Source organism: Pristis pectinata, chromosome 10, assembly GCF_009764475.1.
Source record: "Pristis pectinata isolate sPriPec2 chromosome 10, sPriPec2.1.pri, whole genome shotgun sequence".
In the NCBI taxonomy this organism is placed as follows: Eukaryota; Metazoa; Chordata; class Chondrichthyes; order Rhinopristiformes; family Pristidae; genus Pristis; species Pristis pectinata.
Window position 1 is genome coordinate 24,430,632 of NC_067414.1, and position 13,403 is coordinate 24,444,034.

Here is a 13,403-nt window from a genome sequence, read left to right on the forward strand (position 1 = left end):
GTAGGAATAGAGGGGGTTAATAACTAGTAAAATAGAATGTAGCTTGTGCTGATCTGGTAATAGGGAACCACTGACAAGGTTCAACAATAGGGAGATGGGACACAGCTGTAACCGTACCAAGGTACAGAGGCTTGATGATTATGTTATAGTACACAACTATTGTTGTGGCTAAAACTTAGGTTCGCTGTTAACTAAGTTAGATTTATGGATAATTAAGTGTTTTATTCTGTAACAAAAACCAAGTTTTACTGTTAATTAAGTCTGTGTAATGATGCCATTGGAGAAATGTAACAATCAAAACTTAATTAAGTTTTCTGTGTAATCACATATGCAGAGAAGTGTATAAGGTTGTTCTGAAATTGTGTTCCTGTAGATCAGCTTTGTCTGGTCTCCTGGTGTGCACCAGTTTCAATAAATTGCTCATTGTTCGGACACCAACTCCATGTTGCCTTTCTCATTCGCTCCTACAGCAGTCCTCTGCTAAAATGTTGGAGGCATTAAAGCATTTTAAAACAATGTTAATATCTTGAGTGGAAATCTACCAAGGCAATTTATTAAATATTTGTCCAGAAGCATAAATTTCTAAATGTTATTGGTGTGAGAATGGGATGAATTTTGGCATTTTATGTTGGAGCTGAAACTGAGTTTTCAATGGTTGGAGATATTATAATGACAGAAAACTATTAGAAAACAAAATAGGGACTGGAATAGGTCGCTTAGACCCTTTGAACTATTTTACATTTGATTGCGCTTATTACTGATCAATGACAACTCTACTTGATTTTACCCCATTCCCTTCAATACATTTTGTCAGCAAAAAATAAGCCCCATAGACCTGAGTTCGATTCTGAACCTTTAGTATTGTCTGTGTAGAGTTTGCACACTCTCTCTGTTTCCTCCCATCTCCCAAAAATATGCTACTAGATGAAGGATCTCAGCCCAAAATGTCCATTTCCCTCCACACATGCTGCCTGACCTGCTGAGTTCCTCCAGCAGCTTGTTTTTTGCTACTAGTTTAATTGGCTGCTGCGAATTATCACTTAATGTAGGTAAATAGCAAAAAAATAATCGAGAGGGAGTTGATGGGCATGTATGAGGGAACATAAGTTGCTGGAATACAGGGAAACAAGGAGACAGGGCATGGAACTGATGTGATTGCTTTCCTGGAAGTTGACATGGACACAATGGGCCAAATGACTTCCTTCTGTGTTATTATAATAACAAAATAAACATTTAGCACCTCTTGCTAATAGAGATTTGCGTTAATTTTACTACTGAGAAATTGAACTCTGATCTTTAGATCACGGGAGAGAAATTTGTCTGGTCACTATTTATAAACGTGGGTGAGAGTATTGGCTCTTGGTTACACTTATCTCCATTCACTCACTTCCATTGACTAAAATGTTGGAGATGAGTAACACAGGCATTACAAAACAATGGTTAGGCCACACTTGGAGTATTGTGTGCAGTTCTGGTTGCCTTACTACAGGAAGGATGTAATCGCAATGGACCGAATGCAGAGGAGATTCACCAGGGTGTTGTCTGGATTTGGAGGACTTTAGTTATGAGGAGAGATTGGAAAGGCTGGGCTTGTTTTCCCAGAAGGCTGAGGGGTGACCTGATAGAAGTATATAAGAATAAGAGGCATAGATATAGTCAATATCTTTTTTCTCATGGTAGGGGTATCAAAAACAAGAGGGCATAGATTTAAGTTGAAAAGTAGGAGATTTAAAAGGGATTCTACAGGTGCATTTTTTTTACACAGAAAGTGTGGTATCTGTAATGTGGAATCAGATACAATTACTATGTTTAAGAGACATTAAATAGATAAGGCATAGAAGGATTTGGTCCTAATGTGGGCAAATGCGATTAGTATAGATAGGTAAAAAGTTTTGGCATGGACATGATAGACCAAAGGGGCTGTTTCTGTGGTGTATGACTCTATTGATTGAGTGTGCATTTACCTCTCACAACCAAATAAGAATTTCTTGCTTCTACATCAGCCTAAAAACTAAACCATACAAAGTATTTTCTGTACTCAATTTGATAAAAGTACTGGATTCAAAAATGTTTCATTTTTTAGATATCCAACATTGCTAAATAGGAAGGTTGGGATTTATGAAAAACACTATGATGCTGGAGGAACTCAGCAGGTCAGGAAGCATCCATGGAGAAAAGTAGGTGGTCAACGTTTTGGGTCAGGACTCTTCTTCAGGACTGAAGATAGGAAAAGGGGAAGCCCAATATATACAGTAGGAGGGAAAAGTTTCCCCTTTTCCTATCTTCAGTCCTGAAGAAGGGTCCTGACCCGAAACATTGACCGCCTGCTTTTCTCTATGGATGCTGCCTGACCTGCTGAGTTCCTCCAGCAACATAATGTTTTTTATTTAGATTCCAGCATCTGCAATCCTTTGTTTCACTAGATTTGGATTTATGGCCCTATTTGACATATGGGATGACGGCATATTTCGAAAATGAATCCTGTTTACATTTTTTGGAGTGGAATCACAAATTAGCTGTGCAATAGTGAAGACATGTCTGTCTAGAAATTCAACCCTGGTCCATACTACTAAACCCCCTATTTACTAATAGCTGTAATTAAAGAGCAAAAAACTGCAAATGCTGGAAATGCAAATTAAACTAGAAAATACTGAAAGTATTCAGCAGGTCAGGCAGTATCTGTGCAGAGAGAAACTGAGTTCATGACCTTTGTTATTATTGTGCATTGTAGTCTGCCCCTGAAATTCATTCCAATTGAAGTCACTGCCACTTTTTTATAGTGTAAGCTCGACCAGGCTGATTCCTGGGATGGGTGGAGGGAGGAGAGGAACAATCCTAAGAGGACAGTCTAAACGTGTTGGGCAGATACTCCAGAGGATTGAGATGTGATCTCACTGAGACAAAATTCCTGAAGGCTTGACAGGCTAGATGCAGAGGTAATGTTTCACCCTGTCAAGCCTTTAGGAATTTTATGTCTATACTATACCCAGAACCAGGGGTCACACTCTCAAAATAAGGGATCAGCCATTCAGGACGGTGATGAGAAGAAATTTCTTCAGCCAGAGGGTATATGAATTGTTGAAATTCACTATCTTATATTCACTATCCTCCACACTGTGGAGACTTGTTCATTGAGTTCACTGAAGACTAAGATCGATAAGTTTTTATATATTAAAAGGGATGAAGGATATACAGTTCGTGCAGGAAGGTGGCACTGAGATTAAAAAATATCAGCAATGGTCTTATTAAATGACTAAGCAGGCATGAGGAGTTGAATGGCCTATTTCTACTTTTATTTCTAGAATTCTTACTAACTGGCAATAAATTTCTTGGTGGTGATCTCCCTGCCTGCATCCACCTGTAGTATATGTGCAAGGTGCACTATTAAGCACTGATACCTCCCCTATTGACGTTTATTGACTTCACATGGGGGATATATGAAGTGTGGCTGAATTGTTATCAACTGTAATCCAAAATCAAAATTGCCTACAATTTGAATTGACTCTTTTAGTCTGAAGATCCATGCTTTAAAGGAATTACTAAACAGAGCAATGAGAGAGAGAGAGAATTTCCTTTTGTTTGGCATTTGATTGAAGCTGGCATTCCAATTGTTCAGTTCATGAAAGCCACAATTATTCATTAAAGGTATCAGAATTTATGGGGCTGGAAAGTATCTGTTGTACATTAGATTGTTTTCACTATTCAAAAATGCCATAAACCATTTAACATATTATATCCTTAAAATTTTCTCCTTGCTTTCTCTAGATTTGCTTCCTTCAGGAATTTTTGACCCAGACTCTCTGTTGCATCAGGTTGAATATGCCCATTATTTTGGAGGTATAAATGGTGGCTTGGTTTCAATATGACTGATGTGTACATGCAAATTTATAGGTGCAAATCATGCAACCGGACATATTGGTGAGGGCTTTGACATGTGAACACTAACGTTTACTAGAGTATGCAGAGTGGGCAGGTCACGATGATAATTGATGTGTAGTGTTGCCAGACTGGAGCTCAACACTCTAGCTAATGTCAAGGGTAAACCTCTTGCAACTGAGCACAAGTTCTGCAGCTGAAATGGGTCCCTCCCCCACCAGTGCTATTTAAAGGGATAATTAACTCCTTGCAGTTTAGTTGATTTCTGCTAGCTGTTGCCTCAATTGTCTGATGATTTGGTGCTTTATTATATGTTTTGAGATGTACAAGGAATGCTGGGACAACTTTTTCTGACTCCAAGGCTTCTGTAATAGTGTGTTGTTCCCAGATATGGGTGAATTGGTAAGCATTCTTATGGCACTCAACAGGTGGAGTGCGAGTAGAAGCCATACAAGCCAGGGTCAGTGCTGAAAGGTAAGAGGGTGAGAAAGAGGCAGACTTCTTACCAGGTAGCCAAACCCATCCAGGATCTTTCAGGAACAATTTTCTAATATGAGCATGCATGAGGAGGCTGTGTTTCATTTTGGATGTCCTACAATGATATGCCTTCTCTTCTATTCATAACATCAAATTTTGACTATTGCAAGGACCTCTTTTCTAGTGGGTGTCAAGGTATGAGTAGTGTGGGAGGAACAAAAGCAGGTTTCAGTGGCAATGGGGGACATGAAGAGATGGCTGTTTGCACCATGTGCAGATTGTAAAAGGACTGATTGTGGCATGTGCTGAAAGAGGATTAAAGTGAAGCTACCTTCACCTTCGATGGTTTCTGGTGTGCCAGACCCCACCCACCCGGGTCATTCTCTCTTCTCTCCTCTTCTGTCAGGTAGAAGATACAGGAGCCTGACAGCACATACCACCAGACTTAAGGACAGCTTCTACCCCACTGATATGACTATTGAACGGTTCCCTTATACAATCAGATGGACTCTGACCTCACGATCTACCATGTGGTGACCTTGCACCTTATTGCACTGCATTTTCTCTGTAGCTGTGACACTTTACTCTGTACGTTATTGTTTTTACCTGCATTACATCAATGCATTCTGTACTAACCTAATATAACTACACTGTGTAATGAATTGATCTGTATGATCGGTATGCAAGACAAGTTTTTCACTGTACCTCGGTACAAGTGACAATAATAAACCAATACCAATGGTCATGAATCTCCAGAGATTGTTCCAATGATTGCGGGTACCATTTCCTCCAGGGCATAGGATGGTGACAGCTGCAATCGATCCCTCCTATTTGCTACTGTCTTTAGCTGTGAGCTAATTTCTCGTACAAGTCAGAGGGAAGTTTGTTAGCTGGTGTTGTGCAATGTGTTTGGATGTTGTGCAATGTGTTTGCTACGGTTGGCAGCATGGGCAGGATGAGAGATGTGGATGCGGGAGCTTCAACAGTGCTGTGAGTGTAAGAGTGAACTAGAGTGATGAAGCTTGGGAATGAGGCTGGTGCCATTGGGTGATTAACGGGCTGGTGGTGGTGGTGGTGGCGGCATTGGCAATGTCTGGTTGTGGTACAGTTGACAGCAACAGTTAATGATGACCTGATCATGACCACTTGTGCAATCATTAAACATCTTGTGACTTTGCATCAGGTCTTCAAGACTTCACACTAAACTCAGTAGCTTTATTCCATTGCCTTCTGTGTCTGGTGTCAATCCTGGCCAGCTGTGGCAACAGCACAGATCTCTTTCCAACTCGAGCACCAAGACCATCAGTGGCACATCAAACCAGTTTCTGCCATATTGTGCCATGAGTCTTTTCATAAGCAGCAGCCATTTCCCCATTGATCTTCACCACCTGCAGAAGCTGGCATAAGTCTCCACATTAAGTAGTGTGGCTTGACTACAACTGGTGATAGACACTGGGGAAACTGGTGCCCTGCTGTGGTGATTCATGCTGGCTGGACATGGAAATTATTGTAATGAGCAGGACATGGCAATTTAACATGATAGTTATGTACAAGAACCTGAGATATTTTGATAGGGTAAGTAGAAAGCAGCTGTAACTAATACTAAAGTGTTCTGAGGTCAGGAAGCACTGAGGTCCACCATGGCACAGCAAGAAGCTACTGTCTCACAGCACCAGCAACCTGGGTTCAATCCTGACCTTTGGTGCTTTTTGTGCTGAGTTTGCACATTCTCCCTGTGACCATGTGGGTTTCCTCTGGATGCTCAGATTTCTTCCCAGATCTGAAAAATATGCTGGTCAGTTAATTGACAAATGTAATTTACCCCAACAGTAGGTGGGGGTCGGGGGAGTTGATGGGTGTCTGAGAGACAAAAGGTTACCCGGAAATAATAGTGGGACTTATAGGATTGTTCTGCAAGTTAGCATGGATTTGGGCTGAATTGCCACCTCTAATATTGCAAGGAAATATGGATTCAAAGTGATATACTGGGGGTGGGGGGGGGGGGGAGGGGGGTTGGAATTTTATCCAGAAACTGAAAACAATCCGGAGCTCCCTGCCTGTAAGCATGGTGGTAACAGTCATTCAGGGCTTGCAATAGGTAGGCATTGAGGAAAAGAACAGGAGAAAATTCTTAGGGATAGGATATACGAGCAACTGGAATCCAATGGCTTGATTAGGGAAAGCCAGCATGGCTTTGTGCCGGGCAAATTGTGTCTTACTAACCTGGTTGAGTTTTCTGACAGGGTGACAAGAGAGTTTGATGAAAGTAGAGCTGTGGATGCCATCTATATGGACTTCAGTAAGGCATTTGACAAGGTCCCACATCATCAGTTAATCAAGAAAGTTTGGATGCATGGGGTCAGTGGAGAATTGGCTCTATGGATCCAGAACTGGCTTGCCTGCAGAAGACAAAGGGTGGTGGTTGAAGTGACTTATTCGGGCTGGAGGCCTGTGAGTAGTGGTGTTTCGTAGGGATCTGTGCTGGGACCTCTGCTGTTTGTGATGTACATAAATGACCTGGATGAATATGTTGATGGGTGGGTTAGTAAGTTTGCAGATGATACCAAGATTGGTGGAGTTGTGAATAGTGTAGAAGACTGGCGACGGATATAGCGTGATATAGATCAGCTGCAGATGTGGGCAGAGAAATGGCAGATGGAGTTTAACCCGGATAAATGTGAGGTGTTACACCTTGGAAGGACTAATGTCAAGAGGCAGTAGACTCTTAAAGGCAAGAACCTTATCAGTGTTGAAGAGCAGAGAGACTTTGGGGTACAAGTCCATGGCTCATTGAAAGTGGCTACACAGGTAGATAGGGTGGTTAAGAAGGTTTATGGAATGCTTGCATTTATTAATTGGGGTATTGAGTATAGGAGTTAAGAAGTTATGGTGCATCTCTATAGAAATCTGGTTAGGCTGCATTTAGAGTATTGCGTGCAATTCTGGTCACTTCACTATAGGAAGGATGTTGAGGCTTTAGAGAGGGTGCAGAGGAGTTTACTAGGGTGCTGCCTGGATTAGAGGGCATGTACTATCAGGAGAGACTGGACAAACTTGGGCTCTTTTCTCTGGAGCGGCGGAGGCTGAAGGTGATAGAATCTGGGAGGAATTGGTAGAAATGTGGGGAGAATGAAAGATAAGATATTTATTCATTAGTCACATGTACAGTACATCGAAACACTCAGTGAAATACATCTTTTTGCATTGCTAAGAATGTGCTGGGAGCAGCCCGCAAGTGTCGCCACTCTTCCGGCGCCAACATAGCATGCCCACAGCTCCTAACCTATACGTCTTTGGAATGTGAGAGGAAACCAGAGCACCCAGAGGAAATCCATGTAGACATGAGGAGAACGTACAAATTTCTTACAGGCAGCAGTGGGAATTGAAACCTGGTCACTGGTTCTGTAATAGCATTACGCTAACCGCTATGCTACTGTGCATGGGATTAGTGTAAGATTGGTGCAAATGGGATACTTTTATCAAGATGGCGATGGAATGTGGCGACTCATTGCAAGCTGCTCTCTGCAGATTCACTCATTACTTCTATTATAATCATTCTACTCTTTCAAATCTAAATTCTATGTCTCTAAGAATTGCTCTCTGTAGCTGTGACACTTTATTCTGCATTCTGTTATTGTTTTACCTTGTACTACCTCGATGAACTGTGTAATGAATTGATCTGTATGAATCTGTATGCAAGAATCTGTACCTCAGTGCATGTGACAATAATAAATCAATTTACCAATTCCAATATTTGATGGCCAGCACAGACTTGGATGGTTAGAGGGACTATTTCTGCACTGAATGACCCTAACACTTCGGTTACTTTTAGAGGGCCTGTCAAACTTCCATCCACAGCACAGTGTAAACCAAAAGGCTGAAACAGATTCATGGTCTTATGGTTTTATGCTTCCCCCAATCCTCCTTTCCCACGGCAGTTACCCCACCCCACATATTACTTTCTTCTGTTTATCAACAATATGCTGCTGGTTCCACCTGTTGTAGAATCAGGCCAGTATAATTCATTCTGAGTACCAATGCATAGCAAATAGGGTGAGATCATTTCCTGCCATGATCATCTTAGATAGAAGCATCAGGAAGTTCTGCACCCTTGTAAGGAAGGGGTACTTGACTCATTTCCTCAGATTTTAATTAGCATTTAATTAAAAGCTTTTTTACTGGAATGACAGTTCTTAAGTGCAGGATCTCAGGAGGATGATAACAATAGTTTCATGTTCAGCTTTCACAGGTGCAGAATTCATTACTCCAGTAGGTTAACTATTGGGTCAGTTTTCTCTGTGAATGTTGTATAAATATCCACCAACCTATGTTACACTCATAACAAGGTTCAGTTGGCAGGATCAAGTTTTGATAAAAGCTTTTTCTCATGCCAGTCTAGAACTTCAAAGTCCTTCCGGCAAACTGATTTTATCACCATGAACCAGTTCCTGACTGCTTCTATGGAGGCATCATTTCCTGGAAACCTGTCTCCAGTCAGTAATCTAAACGCACCGCATGGTAGCATTCGTGCGTTTTATTTCACCTCTGAAATTCATTCCATTGATTTCTACGTTGTGTTAGCACAACCAGCTGGGGATGAATTTCTAGGTACATATGTCATTTCACTCACAAATCTCCTGAGTTAACCTTGCTGACCACATGAGCAGTGGCCATGTAATGAAAATCACCTTGCAGTCCTTGAATACTCACATGTAGAATGAATCAAGCTGCTACTCAGCATTAATGAGCTGTGGTGATCTTTCAAGAATCATTGATGAACTTGTGTTTGAGGGCTTTTTACCCCCCTAATCATTATCTGCATTGGAGGAGTAGAAATTGGAGGGCAAAGTGACTGCGTCTTCACACTATTACCAGTCTAAGCAGCAGGTGCTTTAACTGGTACAAGGCAAGTTTCTCATTCTTTTTTTTCAGTTTGCTATTCAGAGCCTTTGGAAAATAAGAATAAGAACCAGCCATTCAGCTAGTCAAGGCTATTCCACTATGCAATTAAATAATTGCTGATCTGCATCATCAATGTGCTTTGGTATCATAACCTTAGTATGACAGTCCAACAATTGTATTGAGTTTGCCATTACAAGGCATTTTTTTCAATAATCCTCATTTCTGCTACAATGTGGAGTACACATCCAGGTGAGATTTTAATTTAATGTAGATTTTGTTGTGTGCATCAGAGACTGTGTTCTGGCACTTTATTTGTTTTGTTGTTGTTTAAGAGTCAGCTGAGAGCTTTCGGCAAACTATATCATTTTATTGGAAGCATATAAATGAACAGTCGGCCCTCTGTGCACATTACTACCAAACATGAGAGAATAACAGAGATCCTTTAATGTCCCTCATTGCCATGGGCTACTCTCTCCTGAAGAAAAGAAAAAGATCTTAGATTCTGGCATCTGTCACTGACAACTTGACAGACTATTTCTGTCAATCATTATAGTCATGTTGAATTAAGAAATGTAGACGTTGACTGCAAGTACTGTCTTGCAGAAACTGAGGCAGACATTTATCTATTCATCTGACCAACCACAGCCTATCATACTTGACCATAATGTCAGCAAATCGGAATTTTGTAATGGTAATGAAAAATTAATATATCTATACCTCAGTAGGATTTGTATGTTTTGCCATTCTCTCTTAATATAACACATTTTGGATCCCACTGATTAAAATTTATCAGAATGTGTTTTGGTAAGAGCTTTCTATAAATGTATGCCTTTTTGATTAGACAGTGACAAATCTTTGTCCCTCTATTAGTGGAGCAACAAACCATACCTTGTTTCAGCCCGTCTTTAAGTTAATGCAGTCATGGTACATGCACATGCATCTGATGCTCCAGCATCACATCAGGAATGCCAGTCCGGCTGTTTTATTCACTTACGTGTAATTGATATTTGTCTTCTAATTTCTGTCCTGCTGTTGTATGTAGGTTTCAGGTTGTGGCCAAAGTAGATACGTATTCTTCCCATAGCTTAACAGATCAGAGGTGCAGTTAATCATACCCCATTGTGACCTTAACACCAAGGTGTGCTGGCAGACAGTATGTAGGGCAGTGTCTGAATCAGTCGCTACCAGGAGCCTTTGGTACTTTGCATACATGGCCAGGGCAGAGGCCTTGTTCTGGCATATCTGGGGCCTGTGGCCATCATCAACCTGCTGCAGAACTAGAATGGATCCAGTGCAGTCTTTAGTTGGCTTCAAATGTTATGCCTTTGGCATGTAAATGTGGCAGCATGTGCAGGATTATGTGCCCTGGAAGCATTCTTCAAGAACACAAGAAAATAGGAGCAGAAGTAGGCCACCTGGCCTTAAGCCTCCCCCACCATCCAACATGATATTGGCTGATCGAAGCCAGGTCTCAGTTCCTATCTATGGCGGATAACCACAGTCCTCAATTCCTCAATCTTTCAAAAATTTGTCTAGCATCACTTTATATACTTCTAATGAGCTTGTCTCCACAACTAGCTGGGGCAGAGAATTCCAGAGATTCACCAACCTCTGTTAGGAAAAATTTCTATGTACCTCAATTTTAAAATGACCAGCCTTTACCTTGAAACTATGTCACTTTGTTTAAGGTTCTCCAATCAGTGAAAATATCTTGACATCTACCTTGTCATGGTCCCCAAGGATCTTGTATGTTTCAATAAGATCACCTCTCATTCTTCCAAATACAAAGAATACAGACCCAACCTGTTTAGTCTCTCTTGATAGGACAATCCTCTCATCCCTAGAGTTAGTCTGATCTGTTTTTGGACTGCCCCCAGCGTTACTATATCTCTTTGTAGGTAGGGAGACAAAAATTGTGAGCAGTGCTCCAAGTATGGCCTCACCAACATCTTCTACAATAGTAACAAAACCTCCCTATTTCTAAACTCCACCCCCTTTGCAGTAACGTCTAATATACCATTTGCTGTCTTAACTATTTGCTGCAGTTGCCTTCTAACTTTTTGTGATTTATGCACAAAAACACTGAGCTCCCTCTGTACGTCACTTATTTACAGTCTTTTTCCGTTTCGATAATAAGGACCACGACATCATGGTTTGGTAAGTGACCAATGATGATGAATAGTTTAAGTTTTCTGAAGTCTTTCCAGAGAAGAGGGAAGTGAAGTTTGTGAGAATGACCATTTTCAACATTATCTACAGCCAGAGATTAACAGTAAAGAAGTGCTTAGTGATGTTCACTTTACAGAATTTGGTTGTGATCTTTTTTTGGCAACTTGCATCAGGCAGGCTTTGGGAAAAATAAAATCGACAACTACTGACACTTAATATAAAGTGTTGAGCTTTCCGATAATCTTATCTTTCTTTAGAGATTAAATCTTGACACACACGGATGATTTTGCCCAACTAATCTTCCACACAGACTAGCTGAATAACAGAGACATTTTATTGTGCCTCTGCTCGTTTCATGCTACTTACTCTGTACTCATAATTGATAACATCTTTCCTTGTTATAATGCTTAAGCAATAATGCTTTTTACAAGTGTTGTCTTCAAATCTTTTAGTTGGCAGATTCCAGGGTTTGTTGCCATCTCAAGTAATCCTAGTTCTTATCAAGTAATTTAAATCATGTTGCTCAGTACCAAGCTGTTATAAAGACCCATGTTTAATTTATTATACTATATGTTAAATCTATTGTAGTTGGCAACTATTTTAAATTCTGGTTCTATTTTCATTCCTGTTGACTTCAATTAGCTTTCCACCAAAGTCTAATGATATCTATGGTAGGACTTCCTCCTTTTTGGAGCTTGTGGCTGGCAGGCGTCAGTTCAAATAGATTCCTGGAGCCCAGCAGCTACAAAAACATTAGGCTGGCCAAATGAGAATTCTCAAAGACAAGTATGTCAGGAAACAAAAAAATTAATTAACTTTTTAAACAATATGCAGCCCTTAAATGTCACAAATAAATGGAAACTTTGTGTGAGTATATGTATTCAAAAATATTAAAGTTTAATAAAATAACAACCTATAGCATTAATATATGAGGAGTGGATAGTATTCTAAGTAGCAATTATTGCTTAAAAACACATTTAGGCCTGTGTATCTAAGCATAAGACTTTTAGGATATTTCACAGTGGTGCTAATTTTCAGGTGAATAAAATCATACTTAAGTGGTTCTGAATCCCTTTTAAAGCTTCCATTCTATGATGCGCAAGTTTATTGGTGATGTGGCCACAGTGGCTGGAGGTCTAACGCCAGTCTAACATTATCTTATTGCCAGGTGTGAGCTGCCCTTGTCTATCATGCTTGCATGATCAGCTCTGCCATTTAAAGCAATTAATAGATGCATTTAAGGTGTACTGGATAAACACATGAAACAAGGAATGGAAGGGTATGCTGATAGAGTTAGATGAAATAGGGTGGGATGGGTCACAGGAAACATAAAGCAGCAGGAGCCCAATTATACACTTGATTGTGAAATGCTATGACATCTCAGCTCTACAGACTTAACAGTTATACCAGTAAGTTAGGGGATGAGGTGGTGGGATATCTGTTCTTCCAGACTGCATAACAATTATTTTTTTTTAATGTGGAAAACAAATACCTGTTGGTGGTGGTCATTCAGTATTCCTTTAGGTAGTGTAGCGGTTAGCATAACGCTATTACAGCGCCAGCCAGGTTCAATTCCAGCTGCTGTGTGTAAGGAGTTTGTACGTTCTCCCTGTGACTGCATGGGTTTCCTCCCACGCTCCAAAGATGTTGTGGGCTTGCTATGTTGGTGCCAGAAGCATGGCGACACTTGCGGGCTGCCTCCAGAACATTCTATGTATAGATGCATTTCACTGTGTGTTTCAATGTACATGTGACTAATAAAGATATCTCATCCCTCTCATCTCAAGATGCCTGTCCCCTGCTCTGTTTGACTATATCAAATTTAGTGTAGGGGAGCCTGTAACAGGCATTAAGATCCTTGCATGTTTGAATAAGTAGTCTAATGCTATTTGAGGCTGTTGCCAGGAATATCGGAATAATTGGTAATTGGTTACTGAGATACAGCGACAAACTTTTGTTTGCCTGCTATCCAGATAGAT